Here is an 11,862-nt window from a genome sequence, read left to right as displayed (position 1 = left end):
AATCCTGAAAATTTAATGTAGCCGCGAGAATCTTCCCAGCTCGATTTTTTAACAATAGCCTTTTGGATTTCTGAGCCTGAACCCCAATATGGGCTCTTTTGGTAACTATAGTATTATACGTGTACTTTAATTGCTTGATTAACTGTAGGCAAGATTTATCCTTAGAATGTCTAAAGGTAGATTCCAGATTTTTTATTTCAGTTGCTAGATCTGTAAGTTCGTTTTTAATAGCAGCATTCCTTTTTGACATACATTTAATAACCTGGCCACGGAAAGTACATTTAAACGAATCCCAGAGGACAATTGCGGAAGAAACTGAGCCTTCATTCTCAAGGAAAAAGCTTTCGATTGCACTAGAGAACTCATCAATCTGGGCATTATCATGCAAAATTTCTGTATTTAATCTCCAGGAGCGAGCTCTTGATTTAGGAGCAAAGGACAACAATGTAAGAGTAATCGCGGCATGATCAGAAATCAGAATAGGATGAATAAGCGGAGAGGAGGAAGACGAAATGAGAGAGGAGTGAACCAATAAATAATCAATACGAGAAAAGGTAGAATGAGGGGAAGAAAAGAAGGAAAAATCACTACCAGTGGGGTTGTGAAGACGCCATACATCCTGAAGATGAGAGAGGGAACACATGTTAAGCATTTGTTTATGGGATTTCGGAGGGCGAAATTAAAAAGCTGAATTCCTATCTAGAATGGGATCCATTGGTAAATTAAAATCCCCACCAACGATAAGATTCCCAGAATGAGGTGTCTGGGTGTAGCAAATTCGAAGAATGTTTGCCTGAAGCTGAATATTCTGTATAAAGAGAGAAGCCTGACTTTGTAAATTCGAGCAGTCTCCTGAGAATATACTTCCCCGTGTGTTGTACTTCTAGGACACTTGTTACCTTGGTTGCAGCCAATAAATCGATCTTTGACTTCACCTAGAAGACTGTGAGTTTCTGTGGTCTGGATCAGGGAAGAACCCGAGGTCTCTGGGTGTACCCTGACACCGCTGGGTTACCGGTTCTGTGCCGGTTCTTAAAAACCCAGTACCTCAGCTGGCGCCCAACGTTTGGGGCGATTCCAGTGGTACCAGTCAGCCAGAGGTTCGTGAGGAGCTTCGTGTGAAAATTCCGGAGGACGGCCAACCACCTCATCGACCCCTGCATGTCGACGTGGTCCGAAGGGTGCACAGACATAATATCGACTCCACAATATCGAATGGACAAAATATTGAGTAAAAAATATCGAATATAATAAAATATCGAGAACAAAAATATCGTTGTTAAAAATATCGATTACAATAATGATAATAAAATATCGAGTCCAAAAATATCGACTCAAAAATATCGACATGACAAAATATCGATTAATAGTCAAAGTAAAAAATATCGATATTATGTTGAAAAAAGGTAAAAAATATAAATAAATTGTAATAGTAATATAAATTGTAGTTAATGTTTAGGAGCGGGATGTTGGGTTAATAGGGGATAAGGGTGGGGAGTAATTTAAAATAATTAATTAATTAAGATATGTTTGTAAATATTTTTATATTTTAATTAATTGGGAAATAATTAATATTAATTAGTTAATTAATTTATATAAATTTCTATAAATTTTTTATTAGTAATTAATTGGTAATTAAATAATATTAATTAGTTAATTGGAAAATAAATCATATTAATTAGTTAATTAATTAATATAATTGGTAATAAAATGTTATGTAGTAATTAATTGGTAATTAATTATTATTAATTAGTTATTTGGAAATTAAATAATATTATTTATTTAATTAATTAATATAATTGGTAATAAAATTTTATGTAGTAATTAATTGGTAATTAATTATTATTAATTAGTTAATTGGAAAATAAATAATATAAATTAGTTAATTAATTAATATAATCTGGTATAAATTTAGTATTAGTAATTAATTGGTTAATTATTAATATTAATTAGTTAATTACATTATTTAGAGTAATTGTTATATATATAATATTTTGTTATAGTTCATTAAATAATTGGGGAAAAATGTATTAATAATTACATGAAAATAATTACAGCTAATGTGCTAAAATATTTTCATATTTGTTATTGGTATAAATTGTAGTTAATGTTTAGGAGCGGGATGTTGGGTTAATAGGGGATAAGGGTGGGGAGTAATTAAAAAGAAATAATTAATTATGATATGTTTGTGAGAAATTTAAATTATCAATTAATTGGTAAAGAATAAATATTAATTTGTTAATTAATTCATATAATTTGGTACATATTTATCATTAGTAAATAAATAGTAATTAATTAATACTATTAGTTGATTTAATTATTAATAAATATTTTTTTTTTTCATATTTTGTTATTATTAAATATTTGTTTGGGGACAAATATAAATAATTATATTTAATCAATTACAGCTATTTTGCTAATATATTAACTTATTAATGATAGTTAATTAATCATTAATAGTTAATTAAATAATATTAATTAAATTTGGGTACAGGAGGAATTTTAGTGTTCAGGGTCAGTTTTCTCTCTTTAGGTAAAGGGGTATTTTTATGTTTCAATGTCAGTTTTCAGTTTTAGGGTAAAGGGGTATTTTTAGAATTCAGGGTCAGTTTTCAGTTTGTGGGTAAAGGGGTATATTTAAGGTTCAGGGTCAGTTTTCAGTTTTTGGGTAAAGGGGTATATTTAGGGTTCAGGGTCAGTTTTTAGTTTGTGGGTAAAGGGGTATACTTAAGGTTCAGGGTCACTTTTCAGTTTTTGGGGAACGGGGTATAATTAATGTTCAGGGTCAGTTTTCAGTTTTTGGGTATAGGGGTATTTTTAGGGTTCAGTGTCAGTTTTCAGTTTGTGGGTAAAGGGGTATATTTAAGGTTCAGGGTCAGTTTTCAGTTTTTGGGTAAAGGGGTTTATTTAAGCTTCAGTGTCAGTTTTCAGTTTGTGGGTAAAGGGGTATATTTAAGGTTCAGGGTCAGTTTTCAGTTTTTGGGTAAAGGGGTTTATTTAAGCTTCAGGGTCAGTTTTAAGTTTGTGGGTAAAGGGGTATATTTTTAGGTTCAGGGTCAGTTTTAAGTTTTTGGGTAAAGGGGTATATTTAATGGGTCAGGGTCAGTTTTCAGTTTTTGGGTAAAGGGGTATATTTTTGGGTTCAGGGTCAGTTTTCAGTTCTTGGGTAAAGGGGTATTTTTTGGGTTCAGGGTCAGTTTTTAGTTTTTGGGTAAAGGGGAATTTTTAGGGTTCAGGGTCAGTTTTGGGTTTTTGGATAAAGGGGTATTTTTTAGGGTTCAGGGTCAGTTTTCAATTTTTGGGTAAAGGAGTATTTTTTGGGTTCAGGGTCAGTTTTCAGTTTTTGGGTAAAGGGGTATTTTTAGGGCTCAGGGTCAGTTTTCAGTTTTTGGGTAAAGGAGAATTTTTTGGGTTCAGGGTCAGTTTTCAGTTTTTGGGTAAAGGGGTATTTTTAGGGTTCAGGGTCAGTTTCCAGTTCTTGGGTAAAGGAGTATATTTTTGAGTTCATGGACACTTTTCAGTTTTAGGGTAAAGGGGTATTTTTAGGGTTCAGGGTCTGTTTTGTGTATATAAAGTGTGAGAAAAAATGTTATAAATATTACAAATAATTGAAAAAATTTTGTGAAAAAAAGTGGCTCATTTTTATGCTAATAATAATTTTTTGAACTACTCAGCAAAAAATATACTACTAATATATGTTAATAATATTTATAAAATACATATAAATATTTGACAAATTTTACACTATAACATTATACTAAAGTAGCTATTCTAATTTATACATGGTCAGTCTTCAGCACCTTTCCAGATATTACTTTCACTTGAGTAGGAATAGTAAATAATAATTGGTCAGTGTCCAGCAACTTCTCTGATAATACTTTGACTGGAGTAGGAATAGCAATTATTAATTGGTCAGTGTCCAGCACATTTGCATATAATTTTACATTAGTGTGTTATTATATTACAAGACAATGCAAAATGGATGTTTTCACAAACCTTTATTACAATTTTCCAATTTTTTCATGTGTAATACAATACAATCACTATCAAATATAACATAAACATTTTTGGAAATGTTGTATTTGCAGAATAACACATTATCATTTATGTACATGTTTTAATTTGTCACACAAAATTTTTTCACAACATTTTTTATGTCAAAACAAAATATTATTATCAATTACTTTCTGTAACAAGTATTTATATTGAAATAAATAAAAGTCTAGTTATTTTTCTGTTTCTTCCATTTATATTTAATAATGTTAATATTATATATTAATATTATTAAATATTTAATTTTAATATATACATTTTTATAAAGTAACATGACAATTATTATATTTGCTCAAGATATGGAAATACTAATTAAGACTTTTTTTCACATATTTCTGACAATGTTGTTTTTAAATTATACATATAAATATATTATGTTGTTAACTTTATAACTGTAAAGGGGAATAATATGTTTAATAATAATATCTGGTATTGGTAAAAGATTATTTATGCAATTATATACTTTTATAATACTTAGACATTATTATAAAAAAAAGTTTAATTAATAAAAATAATAACAAATATATTTATTATTATTATTATTAATTAATAAACTTAAACATTTATCTTTTCTTTTCAGAAATACATACATCCAGAGAAATAAAAATACATTATTTAAGGGCATTATTTATATAGTAAATGGTTATAATTTTTATATTAATAATAATAAATACGTTATATTATTTATTATTATTAATTATTTACAAAACAATTAATAATGTTTAGTTATAAACAAACACAAACTTATTCCTATAAATGTACACAAAAATAAATTTTTAACATATATTATTTCAAGTGTTACATACTTATTTAATATTATTAATATATATTAATTACTTTCCGCATTAAAGCAGGTTAGTTGTTAAATAAAATAGATGTGTAAGTGTAAAAATATTATGAAAATTTTAGTTACATGTAAAGATTCTTTTTCAAATGATAGAACGCATTTAATATAATGTATAGCAAATGATGATAAATAGTAATGTTATAAAAGTAACAGGTAATATATTTAAAATGTTTTTTGTATAGAGCAATGACTTTTATAGACCATTAATATGGTATTTTAGACATGAAAGGGTACAAAAAATAACTCGATATTTGTTTAGAAACGATATTTTTGTACTCTATATTTTAGTAGTCGATATTTTTGTAGTGTTAGGTGTAATTTCATGAACAACGATATATTAGTAGTCGATATTTAATAAGACGATATTTATGTACTCGATATTCTAAATACTCAATATTTTTTAGTCGATATTTTAGTATTTTGTGTAATAAGTATACAAAGTCGATATTTTTGTAGTCGATAATTATTAAACGATATTATTACTAGTCGATAATGTGACCGTCGATAATATTTCAGTGATCCGGTCCGAAGGTCTTTGCTGCGAGGTTCCCCGCTTCCCGACGGCTACACAGGACTGCTGCCCTGGCTATCGCCCTGATTTGGACCCTTGAAGTTTGGTAGAGCGAAACACTAAGACGAGTCTTCTGGTGACGTCATCGATATCTCAGTTAAGTATAAGTGGAGCGTCTCCCAGTCCTTAGTTGGTCTTAATCTTGGGTATCCTTTGGGATAATTGTTGGTACTTGCAAGCACCAAAACCGAAGGACTTGTGTATTCACGAGAAATATCGTAATCGATAATCCTTTGAAGTTTGGAACTAGACTAGAGAGCGAAGATGCCTAGTCTTAGACTTGGAAATTTGTTTTGTCTTGGTTGTAATAATACGGACTCCCGATTGGAGGACTCATGTTCGGTACCTCCAGTTGGAACTCCAACTTACGAGTTATATGTGAAACATGGGGTAGGCCCCATCACATACAATGAAGTGTGGATCAAATACACCAGAAAAGATGGTGTTTTAAAATGGCCCCAATATGGTAGTTTGATACCGAAATCTTAGATGACCTTGAAGTTAAACTGTTCAAAAAGAAAGCCCGGCCGGCGATGTTTGACTCTTTCCGCCTATGGTGTAAAGAGGCCAAACAGAAGGAAATTAAATTAGAGAAGAAAAATAAGAGAGAAAGGGGACTTTCAGTAATGCAAGCTGCTATGCAGTTTAAAGACAATGAAGAAGAGCAGATGAGTGAGCAGTTGCACAGGCAACGTAAAATGGCAACAGATAAATGCTATCCAGTTTTGCCGTCTCTTCAGCAAGAGGCAGCAAAAGAGCGTGAAAAAGATCCATTAATGACGCATTTATTGAGTTCGCCACCTCCCTATGCACAGAATCCTACAGCTCCTCCGCAACCCTCAGTTGCACAACCTGTGATTACATTGCCTCCTGCTCCTACGATGCAGCCTCCTCCAGGCCCACCGACCACTTCTGCTCCACCTGTGCTTTCTACGATTTCGCCTACTGTACTTTCTACTTCTCCTAAAGCTCCCTCTACGATTTTGCCTAGCGCTCCTTCTATTTCTCCTGATGCCTCCTCTGCTATTGCTTTTGCCCCTGCCTTGTCTCACCCCGTTTTTCCACCCGTTCTTCCTTCAGTTTCACCTTCCATTCGGCAGAAAATGGCCAGCACTGTCACTAACCTTTTCACACCTCTTTTCGGGTCGCCTACTACGACCCCTAACATGGGACGCAGACAGTTGCGAAGTCGACTGCCTGACTATCATGAGCGAGACTCATTGAATCGTTTAGCACGGAAATGGGTCATGGACACTGTAAAATATGATGTACATTCGGTCATGGAAGTCTTCCATCAATGGGAAGCACCGACGCAGAGATATGTTTTTGAACAGATGTGCGTTTTCCTCTGTGAGGATTTGGAAGACAATGATCTGGAATGCAACCCGCAAGAGTTGTGTCGTGTACGGTTAACATTTGGAGAGGGCATGATTGTAGGCCCCGACGTAGAGCAAGCGGTTGAGATATTGTTATCATATCGGAGTAAGGGGAACAGTTCTGGGTCACAATCTGAGCCTAGTGCATCTAGTAGGAAAAAGGCGCGACAATACCCGATGAGAGAAGTTCCCCCACAATGGAGAAAGGGCGACACAACTGTTAACCCACCTATTCTGCCACACTTCCAGCGTGTATGGGTACATGTCCCATGGAAGCGAGCCAAAGTGTTAGCACTTAAACATACATTACCTGATCCGCGTAAAAATCCTGCAGGATATTACAAAGAATTGTCACAGACTGCTGGGTCATGCATAATGAATTTAGCCGATATCGATATGCTATTTGGGAATGTTGTCCCACAGCCTTTATGGGGAAAAATTCGTCATGCAGATCATGATCAGGAATTAGGTGACTCATGGGCTAATATTGTTGCTGCAGATGCCCGACAAGTTGGTGGTGTTAAGCCTGAACCTTTGATAGCCGAACTCCCTGGTAAAATAGTTGATTACATGAAAACGATAATGCCTGCAATACGTGTAAATTGGGATAAGTTGTCTGCATGCAAACAGAAGAAAGAAGAAACTGTCTCAGATTTCTTCACCAGGTTTGAGAAGACATTTGTCGACCACAGCGGTCAAGATATGACCACAGAAGGTGGTCAGAGATTGTTCGTCGACAAATTCGTGCACAATCTGCTTCCAGAATTGTGTAAAAAGTTAAAGGATTCAGAAAGTTCTTGGGCTGTGTCATCTTCAGCGCAGATATTAGCTACTGCACAATATTACGAAAATAGAGACAAGGATGAGAAAGATAGAGCAGAAAAGAAGACTAAAGAGTTGAAAATGAAGGTTTTGTTACAGCAAGCATATCCGCCACGTGGTGGTGGTAATCAAAATAATAGTGGCCAGAATTACTACCAGAATAATTTTCAGCAGCCTCAACAGTATCAGAGGAACTCGCAAAGAGTCGAGTACACTCAGCCACGTGTCCCTGTAGGCCCCAACCAGTGTTCGTATTGCAAGGAAGAGGGTCATTTCAAGTATAGTTGTCCTATTTTGTTACAACGTGCAAATGGTGCTTCTGGTGTAAGAGGTCGTGGTGTTCAGCAAGCGCCTAGAGGTAGAGGACGTGGAAACGTCCCCCAGAACACACGTCCCCTTCCACCCCAAAATTCTATGAATAGGTTCGATCAACAGAACAACGCATCTGACAGGACAGCTCAATACTATGTTGATGATTACTATACAGAAGATGAGTATTTGGAAGGTAATGATTGCTAGGACAGCCATAGACAAAGAGAGGGAGTTGTTTCAGTTCCAGTAGATCAGAGTGGACCATACGTTGAGGTGATTACATCAGGTGTGTCAGAACCTTTTCTGTTGGATACTGGTGCTACAAAGAGTTCTATTATGCACTCCAAACTCCCTGGCACACCTTTGTCTGGCGAAATGAATGTTTCTGTAGGTTTTTCTGGCGCCCCAGTTAGAAATCCGATTTCTGACCCTTTGTCTCTTTCTGTTGGTCCTTGCGAATTCGAAGCACCCCTTATTCTGACAACAGGTTGTGGCGAAAACTTGCTAGGATTGGATTTGTTAAAAAGATTGTATGCGACTTTGTACTGTTCTCCTTCTGGAGTACAACTTACTTTAGGTAAAAAAGTGGTTTCTCCTATGTATTTGTCGAGGGATAAACTTCCAGCAGAATTGTCGTTTCTTCCAGATATCCTTTGGGCCACTGGTCCTAATGATGTGGGTCTTTTAGAAATACCACCATATGTTGTGACATTAAAAGCCAATGTTCAAATGCCACGAATTCCCCAATATAGGATATCTAGTGAGGGTGAAAAAGCTTTGCTAGCGTTCGTTTACGAATTGATTGAAAAAGATGTGATTGAAGAAACACGAGGCAACGTTTGCAATAGTCCTGTTCTGCCTGTTTTAAAACGAACTGATCCCTCTCAGCCACCTGTGTACAGATTCGTGATTGATCTGAGAGAGGTGAATAAAATAGTTGTGCCACAGTTTCCAGTTGTCCCCGACATTACCACATTATTGACTATGATTCCAGCTTCTGCCTCTTGGTTTTCGGTGATTGACCTGAAAAATGCTTTCTTCAGCATCCCGATTGCTGAGGAGAGCAGGGATATTTTTTCTTTCAGTTTAGGAGGTCGCAGCTTCCGCTTTAAACGCGCTCCTCAGGGCTACTGTGAAAGTCCATCAATATACAGTCAAGCTCTAAAAACACAGCTTGATACGATTGTTTTACCTGATGGTGCTACTCTTGTACAATATGTGGATGATTTGCTCATTGCTGCAGATACTGAGGAAATTTGTAAAAAGGCCACACTGTCATTATTGCGTCATCTGTGTGATCTACATCACAAGGTGTCACTTTCCAAACTGCAATATTGCCGACAAGAAGTGACCTACCTAGGTCACCTCTTATCGAAGGAGGGAAGGAAACTGACCCCAGAAAGAATTCTGGCAATAGCGAAATTGAATGTGCCAAGAACACAGAGAGAAGTGCGTGCTTTCTTGGGCATTACATCGTACTGTAGACAGTGGATTCCGAATTTTTCGTTATTGGCCAAACCTTTGGTGGCATTAACGTGTAAAGATACGCCCAAGCCCATTCCTTGGTCTGAAGAGTGTCAGAAAAGTTTTCTCGAATTGCGCACAGCATTATGTTCGGCTCCTGTGTTAGGTACCCCCGACTACAGTAAACCTTTCACATTATATGTCCACGAGAAAGAGGGCTGTGCATTGTCTGTGTTGACTCAGTTGTTTGGAGGTAGGCAGCGTCCATGTGACTATTTTTCGTCGACCTTGGATCTGGTAGCAAAAGCATTGCCGAGTTGTTTAAGAGCCACAGCAGCAGCGGCTGTTTCTATTCGACAGTCTGCTGGTCTAGTAATGAATAATACAATAGTCGTGATGGTCCCACATGCAGTCGACACGTTGTTAAATAGAACCAAGACACAGCACTTAACTAGTGCTCGATTGTCCAGTTACGAATTGACACTGCTAGCGAGTCATGTGCACATAAAAAGGTGCAGTACTTTAAACCTAGCCACATTGTTGCCAATTTCAGAGGGATCAGGTGTTTCAGAACAACACAACTGTTTTCTTAGAACAGAGGAAGAGACGAAAGGGAGAGTAGATCTATCCGATACTCCTCTTGCTGAATGTGATGGTACATTATGGGTGGATGGTTCATGCTTCAAGCTCCCGAGTGGTGACACGACTGCAGCATATGCTGTCACGACTTTGCATACAGTTGTTGAAGCTGCACGTGTACCACATAATTCAGCTCAAGCAGCAGAATTAATTGCACTCACGAGAGCATGTGTGTTGTCTAGAGGAATGAAAGTGACTATCTACACTGATAGTCAGTATGCATTTGGAGTGGCTCACAGATTTGGGCGATTGTGGAGAGAACGTGGGTTCCTGACTTCGCATGGAGCTAAGATTCAGCATGGTCAGTTGGTGAATGAGCTTCTTGAATCACTGACCTTGCCTTTGCAAATGGCGATTGTGAAATGTAGTGCTCACAAGAGGGTGACAGATGATGTTGGTCGTGGAAATGCATTGGCTGATGAGATCGCGAAAGAAACGGCAAAGAATGTAATGAGCCGAATGTATGTTGCAGGCCCCGCAAGATGGACTGGTGACGTTGGAATGTGTGAAGACACGATAGAGAGTGTGAAGTCCATTCAAGCTGAGGCCACAGAGAAAGAATTGAGTAGGTGGAGAGAAAGTACGGGTAGAATGGATGCAAATGGTTGCTGGATTGAATTAACAGAGCATCAGAGATGGTTGTTACCCGATGCATATGTGCTTGCAGTGGTTACAATGGCTCATATCAGTGTGAAAGGGATTTGCGAATTGTTGGCCCCAGTATGGAAGAATTCAGGGATTCCCAAATGTGCAGAGAATGTTGTCAAGAATTGCATGGTATGTTTGAAACACAATCCTGGTAGGGGAACCCCAACTCCAGCTGGTCATTTTGCACCTCCTACGTATCCGTTCGAGGTTTTGCAGCTAGATTTCATCCACATGGAGAGGTGCAACAACTTAAAATACGTACTCGTTGTTGTTTGTGCCTTCTCAAGATGGGTAGAAGCCTATCCCCTAAATGACAATACTGCCTTGTCCACAGCAAAAGCCCTTGTGAAAGAGTACTTCCCCAGATTTGGAATGCCTAACCCAGCGCACAATATTTGAAAATCTACCCCCAAATGTGGTGTCGAGCAACAGTGGAACTTTTCTGACACAACAACTCTAGCACAGGTGTGGGTACCAACTGTGTAGTGAACCCGTTGTATGAATGAGCATGAGACAATGACAAACTGGTATGGTTTTATTTTGGCAAGGAACACTAACTACTGACTCGTGACTGTCATTGTTCGCTAAATCTGACAAGGTAAGAATCTGACAAGGTAAGAAATGGTTTGGGCAACCTCAGAACATGACAACCCTAACTCCCCAGGAATCGCTGTAACAGATGTAGAACCTTTTCACTCAGTCGCGCGTGTTCACTCAGAGAGATATACAGGAAATACACAAAGGGGCGTTTTCAATATTTATTGAACGATTATGATTATTATAAAAAATATATACGCTGCGGTGATCAATAGACAAAAGCAGACGAAAGTGATTAGAAATATAAGGACAGTGAAAAAAATTATTGATTCCGCCATTGTGCTAAAATAGCATATAAATACTGGCATATTAGTACTGTATACAGTGTACTCCTACTATGCATTCCCTAATTTAATTGATTAGGGCGGGTGTTCTGCCAAGAATCCCCTACTGGATGATCTAAACTCATTACCTGAAGGCAAGGTATGTAGGAGCCTGCAGATTTAGACACACCTACGTGGGAACTATTCCAACATTGAAGTTTTCCAAAAGGAGAGCTGCACTTCCTTTCTTAATTACTTTGACAGGATCAC

Source organism: Lissotriton helveticus, chromosome 6 (assembly GCF_964261635.1).
Source record: "Lissotriton helveticus chromosome 6, aLisHel1.1, whole genome shotgun sequence".
Classification (NCBI taxonomy): domain Eukaryota; kingdom Metazoa; phylum Chordata; class Amphibia; order Caudata; family Salamandridae; genus Lissotriton; species Lissotriton helveticus.
Note: the sequence above shows the minus strand (reverse complement) of the source record.